Here is a 7,851-nt window from a genome sequence, read left to right as displayed (position 1 = left end):
GATGGAGGTCAAAAAAGTGCAGAACGTCTATGAAGAACTTAGAGCCGGGTGGCGAGAAGCCCCGGTTCATGTGATCAGTGAAAACTAGCGGCAGAGGATCGCGAGAGGAGGAAGACAATGGAAAAGGGGAAGAATGAGAAGAAGACCAGTCGTGGCTATTTATAAGGAAATACTGATAAGTGGGCACGAAAAATGAGGAGGCCGAAACATCGTTATCCAGTTGCCCAGACGCTTCGATTCTCGGGACAAAGTGTGAATTAATGGCAGGTGACATCATGGCGGGTTATCACAAATCCAGAAGATGACATCATGGCGGGTTATAAACAATCGTACAAATGAAGAGCAGAAGGTTTCTTCAAATGTTCAGGATTGACATGAACCAGTTCAAATCAATCTGGGGTCTAATGTTGGGGATATAACTATTAGTATAACCTGCCCAGGAGGGGCCGGGTTATACCTATGACGATTCACCATATGAAGCCCACAACGATATTTGAAGATGGTGGTTCAGTTAAGGGCCCAAGGCCCAAAGGCGACTTAAGGCCCGTAGAGATAAACTGCCATATTTGTATGACTTGTATTGCAAGGCAAGAATAGACAGTCACCGAGCCGGACACTGTTTATGAGCCAGCCGAGACTCTATGAGCTGCTGGGCATCGACCTCTGTATATAAAGGGATGTCCCGGCGGCCGTTCAGGACAAGTAAGATCAGATTGAAAGCTAGGTCAAGCAGATTCACTCCCTGGTAAACGAGACATAAGCAATACCACCTCAAACTGGATTATGCCTTTACCTTCACCGCAAGGGGCCGAACCAGCATAAACTCCCGTGTCCTTTGTCCTGTTTTAACCCCTTTAAGCTTCCTAGTTGCGATGGCTCCATGACTAAGTCCTTTTGCTAGGAAATTTACCGTGACCTGTCCACGACAATTGGGGCGGGATGCCCCACACTGACAATGGAGGACGCGTTGAGCGCTGGCGCAGGAGAGGAGGAGGAACTTGCGGCCTGAGCTGCCGGCTTTGACTTCACAAGGGTCATCTGCGGAGTCGCCGGCGTCAGAGCATGAGAAGAAAGGGGGCGGAGTGTGATTTGATCTGGTGAAGCCTTTGGCACGGAGAAGGGGATCTGGAGCAAGGTAAAGGGAAGCAATGATGGCTTAGTGGCTAACACCAATCTTTTGTCGGCCTGGGCAGTTGCTGAGGCGACGTGAGGGAGTAGAGGCGTCTGCGTCCTGTCGAGCGCCACGCGTTAGCCTGGCCCACAGGTGGTTAGGGCCCGTGACACTTCGCCCTTGCCCCTTGGCTTCGTCTCGAAGCCACCCCGAGCGTGCCTTGGGACCGGGGGCTACTGTCGGCATTCTGGGATTAGGGGTACCCACACCTGCTTGCCTACAACCCATAACATGGCTCCCTTGAAGGCCTGGTACGGTCCAGCGGCAAGACCTTCAAGAGAAGACCCTCGCGAGGGACCCAGCCTCACGAGGCAGACGACATCAAGACCTCCAGAGGGAGCGGCCTCTCCAGGTTTCCCCCCGAGGAGCGGAGATTCCTATGCAAGTGCCCAGCCTCACGAGGTTGCGGTGACGTGAGCCATGACGACCAAGTCCTGGCGAGCGGTAGTGGGCACAGAGGAGGCAGTTTCCTCTTTGGTTCTAAGGGAGCAAGGACAGACGTGGGTTGCCGAGGAATCCCCCAAAGCTCTCCATTCCGGTGCTACATGACCAAGACCACAGCCTCGGCAGGACGGATGTCATCACCGAGCCCACCATAGCGTCATGACCTGAAGCTTTGCGAGAGAAGACCACCTTTTGTCAATATTAGATGTACCTCTTGTCACCTTTCAAATTGGCCGTTGTGGGATCCCTTCCCGCCTATGTTTTGGGGAAGAGGACCAGGCCACTATAAGTATAGCCTAGTCTCCACCATAGAAACGGATCGAATCCTTTGCACCCTTAGAGGCCTCGCGAGTCTATTCCTCCACTATACTTGTTCATCCTCTGCCTCCTCACGAGACCAATCCACCACAAAGTAGTAGTAGGGTTTTACACCGCAAGGTGGCCCAAACCTGGGTAAACTATCGTCTTTATCTTCTTCCCTGCTCACGCAAATCTGACGAGGCTAGGTCATAAGGTGGCGAGCTTGAGACTTCAGAGGTTTAGATCTTTGCACATGCCCTAGAGTTTGAACCTTCTTGGGTATGCGGAGCCCTCAATCCAAGATGGGTTACCCCTTTTTCCCTTTTTGACCAACAGAGCGGCTGGATAGCCAGTATGTACTACTTTCCCTCCCCCCTTTCCTCAACAATGTGCCAGATTCATGCTCCACCCCACCCCCTTCTTTCCTCTTTGAACCAAGACCTATATTCGACTACAGAGTTGGAAAAGGGGTCGGAGGCCCTCCTGCACAGGCGCCGGGTGAAAGAGAATAGCATAACCGGCAGTGGATTACCTCCCTCGCTGAAGGCGACAGAGTAAACGCTGCACTTCCTCCCCTTGCTGGTCCGAAGGGATCCGGACGGCTCCTTGACTAGCTGTGAGGGGCGGATAGAGAGGGGCCAACGCAGTCTTGTTTAGATCTAATGAAGAGGGTGAGAGATTGTGAATAGATTAAAACCTAGCAAGAAAGGACCGTTGAGCCCCCAATGTGTATATATATGTAGTGCAGCGAGAGTGTGAAGAGTGCAAACCCCAGCGAACAAGCACTGAGGCTCCAGCTTATATGTAGGACTTGTATATAGTACTAATAAAGTGGAGTATTTTTATTTTTCTCCCCATAACAATTGTTTTAAATTGTGTACGAAACGAAACTCCTTATTTAACGTACCAGTGAAGAAAACTACAATGAACTAACAGTCCACGTGTCCTGGTCACACTTCTTGTTGTTCACGTGCGGTACACTACCCTCTGTTAAGTGAATAACCACACACGCACCAAATAATCAGAAAGGTGTAAGGGTATGTACGAATAAAGAAATTTAATTTCAATTATTTTGTATGTACAGTTTGCCCTCTCTCAGTAATTATGGCTTGTTGTGTTCGGCCTAAATCAGTGTGCCACTGTATCTCATACTCCATCCATTTTTATTTAGTCTGCACATTAGCTTTGGTCAAGTCAAGCTTTGTAAACTTTGACAAAGTTTCTAAACAAAAGTATTAACATACACAATAACAAATCAATACCATTATATTCATTATTGAATGTACTTTCACATCATATAGATGAATTATGGTAAATGTCTATATTATTTTCTATAAACATGGTCAAACTTTACAAAGTTTGACTTCAGTCAAATCTAATATGTAGAGTAAATAAAAATGGGGTACTATCTCCATCCGGTTTTTAGTCCACACCATTATTTTAATCAAAGTTTGACCACATATTTAGTTAATAGATGAAAAACTAAAATTACAGGGGAGCTAAAGACAAAGTTGTGAGAAGGCTGAGAAATCAATACAAAACTTTGCCCTAAGTACCAACGTCGATGCTTCTTTGAGGACACTTTTGATTCATAGCCAATTGTGTGATAAAATTGCACCAGCATGACTGACGACTTCGTCTCCCAACGCAATCAAGGTGAACTGATGAAGGATATCATCTATGTGGGTAACAAGCAAATGGCACTCATGGCACTCACCAGCCGATCCAACCATGAGATGCAACCATTAGCATCGATAGGTCATCGTGGTGATGCATCATCGACTTTGGCATCAAGTTTGGGTCAGGCACCACAGAAGTTTGATAATCCTCACTGTGGTTTGTCTCTTCTCGGTAGTCAAGATCGAGAAAGAAAGAACCACTTGGTAGAGGACAGTGAGGTGGAGCAATAGTGGCCATCCAATTATGTGTTGTTCCACTAAAATTGAAGAAGACATGCCTGAGTATGGAGATATGCATCGTTGTTTGCAAAAATATAAAAAAGGATATTTAACTAGTATGTTACATTGTTTTGGAAGTGGAACAAGATTAACAGTGGCATCTTAATTTTCAATAATAATTAATGAAATGCACACCAAAAAATAGAAGCATCAAGATTATCTTGATGGGAATTAAAGCGGGATACTCAAAAAAAAACTAAAGAAGGATAGAAGCATTTATCGACGCCTCTAGATTGATAGCAGCATTACTTAAAAGGGACGTCACTTTAACATGGGCATTGCTTCATTTTACTAGTGATAGTTTTAGATTAGCAGAAGAAATAGGAGCATAAGGACAATGACCGCACAACCACCATGTACTGTTGTAAAGAAAATGTGTATACGTCCACCAAGGCATAAACCAGGACAACTTTTGGAGTGGCGTTTCCTCTAATACTAGTAAATAGTAGGTGATGTTGGACCAACCGGCGAACCCTAGCTAATGTACATGGGGAGCTGGGGAGTAGAGGTATAGATGAAAACACGCATGCATCGATCTAGGGAGTTGGACAAGTACAATGAAGCATGAAATCCAAAAGAAGTTATACCTCAGGTGGGCGAGAGGTGGCTTAGGCGGGCAGGAAGGATATCAGCCCACACGACGGCAGCGAACAAGGGCACGGAGGACCTTCATCGGCGTCGGCATCGGCTCAGAGTGGATGGTGTGCAACAGCTTCATCCATCACTGAACGACAATAACGTCAATGCTGCACCTCCTCACCTCCCGCAGCGGACGGGATCCGGCCGGATCTGTGACCTACGGTGAGGAGAGAGATAGAGTAGACATTGTCATCTTGTTTAGATATGGAGAGGGTGAGAGAGCGAGACGCGAGAAACCCTATCAAACAAGAGGCTACATATACGATGGAGTACTAAAATATCTCCATAGAAGTGGTTTTAAATCAAATAGAATACACTCATTCCCGGAAAAAATAAATGAAAATTGGTGGCCGGATATTTTTTTAGCGTACCAGGAAAGAAAACACGATCAATAAGCTGGCGGATGAATCTTTTTTTAACATACCAGGAAAGAAAACTGGCGGACGAATCTTTTTTAACAAGCACCCGCTTCCAGGTAGCACTTTGTATCACTCACATGTGGTCCCCGACCCTCCATTATTAAGTTAACAAATTAATGGGTCAAACTATTATGTAAGCTGCCTCTTCGTGTACAAATGTGCTCCATCATGTACTCGCAGCTGTGTTGGAGGCAGAGTGCGTGAGTACATTTCTTCCTGTACGTAGTACTCCATTTATATTCCTATCATAGGAAAAAATGAGGTCATACTAAATTTTTGTGTGTGTAGGGAGAATGAAACATCAGTGATGTGTACGAGTAGTTGTGAGAGTCGTCACTATGTGTGTGTGTGCGCGCACACACACACATAGACATACATATCCGTGTTTATGTAAAAAAATTACTCTCATCTCCATCTCCAATCAATTTTGTCCAACTGGCATATTATTTACGTTAATTAAATAACAATATTTACATACGTCCAACATCTCTTGTTTGCGGGCATCCTGACCGCCCTGGCCAACACAAACCCTCTCCATCACCCATGTGTGCTTCCATCCAGAAGCGGTTAGTGCCCCATTTATGCCCGGCTAGAGCAGACGTGACCTCTCAATAGCGTTGGCATTGAAGCAGTGTGCCGGCTGAGAGAGCACCACCCACGCCGCTTCCCGGTGCATGCGACTGCTCTGCGTTCAAACAACACCACGGCCGGCGACATCATGCAAGTAAAAAAGTTGTTGGAGTCCGTGCTACAGCTAGCTATACTCCCCCTCCTCATCTATCTCTTCGAGCAGTACAACTCCCTCCGTCCAGGTGCATAGAAGTCGTCTTAGGATGTGCATTGCAACCAAGGCAGAGGGGAAAATGAGAGAATTTAATGTTAATTTGTGAATTAATAGCATTGCATGCAATGAAATAACCATTGGATGTCATGGTTGGTAGTCTCAAGTCATTAAAAGCATGCATGCCTCAGATCTCTTGTTGGTTGATATGTCAATAAACAAGAGACGAGGTATGAGTTAAAGGACTGCGTCGAAGTGTTTTGCGATGATTTTGTTTTCATAAGGTGAATTATACACCTAGACGAAGGGAGTGGTACTCCATGGCGCAATCCATCCACAAGCAGGTGGGCAATTTTGCGTCTAGTCGGTTTTCGGTGAGTGGCATGCCGAGCGACCCTGTGGGGTGGACGCTTGTGTGGGGTGAGACACGGACGCGACATATGTGATTTAAAGTTTGTTTTTCTCTATGGCGTGGTCCATCGAAATGAAACATTGGTTTCCAAAAGAATATTGTAGTATACTGTAGTGCATGAGGGTGGGAATAGACCCTCAACAAGTAAAACTGGCAAATTTTAGGTTCTTCAAGTTGAAGTTGAGTTTTAGCACATGCTAAAGCATTCACAATACATTTCAAGCAAGCATGCCAAGAGTATGAGCCAGGGAAAGGGTAAAGCATGCTAATTACAAGATAGTAAAGCAATGGGATTGGAGTGTGCAAATGCAACGAAGGCACAGAGATTATTGGCATGGCTCCGATAGGTGGTGCTATCGTACATCCACATTGATGTAGACTTCAACCCACAAAGGGTAACGGTTGTACGAGTCCACGGAGGGCTCCAACCATGAAGGGTCCATGAAGAAGCAACCTTGTCTATCCCAGCATGGCCATCGCCCATGAAGGACTTGCCTCACTCGGGTAGATCTTCATGGCGTAGGCGATCTCCTTGCCCTTACAAACTTCTTGGTTCAACTCCAAGATCTTGTCGGAGGCTCCCAAGTGACACCTAACCAATCTAGGACACACCACTCTCCAAAAGGTAATAGAAGTTTGCGCTGATGATGAACTCCTTGATCTTGTGCTTCAAATGATAGTATGCGCAACACTCAACTCTCTCTCAGAGATTTGGATATGGTGGAAACATGATTTTAGTGGAAAGCAACTTGGAGAAGGCTAGAAATCAAGATTCTAATGGTTGGTGTCAGTGTCAAAACCGGCAGATCTCGAGTAGGGGGTCCCAAACTGTGCGTCTAAGGCTAATGGTAACAGGAGGCGGGGGACACGATGTTTACCTAGGTTCGGGCCCTCTCGATGGAGGTAATACCCTACTTCCTTCTTGATTGATCTTGATGATATGAGTATTACAAGAGTTGATCTACCACGAGATCGTAGAGGCTAAACCCTAGAAGCTAGCCTATGATTATGATTGTTGTTGCCCTACGGACTAAACCCTCCGGTTTATATAGCCACCGGAGGGGGCTAGGGTTACACAGAGTCGGTTATAGAGAAGGAGATCTACATATCCGAATTGCCAAGCTTGCCTTCCAGGCAAAGGAGAGTCCCACCCGGACACGGGACAAAGTCTTCAATCTTGTATCTTCATAGTCCACCAGTCCGGCCACAGTATATAGTCCGGCTGTCCGAGGACCCCCTTATCCATGACTCCATTAGTAGCCCCTGAACCAGGCTTCAATGACAATGAGTCTGGCGCGTAGATTGTCTTCGGCATTGCAAGGCGGGTTCCTTCTCTGAATACTCCATAGAAGATTTTGAACACAAGGATCGTGTCCGGCTCTGCAAAACAAATTCCACATACCACCTTAGAGAGCACAATATTCCACAAATCTAATCTGCTGACAACTTTTCATAGCATGACATCACGCTGCGGCCAGGTCATTACGAACCGTTTTTCCCAGCCTGCTACTTCACGTATTGTGACGCGGTTTTATTGGCACGTCTTGTCGAAGCAGAGATCGTGTTCTCCTTATCACGGGATTCTCATCAATACGGGTGTGGGTAACCTAACCGTGCTTGTTAGTATGAATCCTCGATTTCAGGCAGGTTCCGGACGGCCACGCGGAGGACGCTTGATATTCACCCTCTTCATAAAGGGGCCAAGACATGTCCTTTTCTTTCCACGC

The sequence above is a fragment of the Triticum aestivum genome, chromosome 4B (genome assembly GCF_018294505.1).
Source record: "Triticum aestivum cultivar Chinese Spring chromosome 4B, IWGSC CS RefSeq v2.1, whole genome shotgun sequence".
Classification (NCBI taxonomy): domain Eukaryota; kingdom Viridiplantae; phylum Streptophyta; class Magnoliopsida; order Poales; family Poaceae; genus Triticum; species Triticum aestivum.
Note: the sequence above shows the minus strand (reverse complement) of the source record.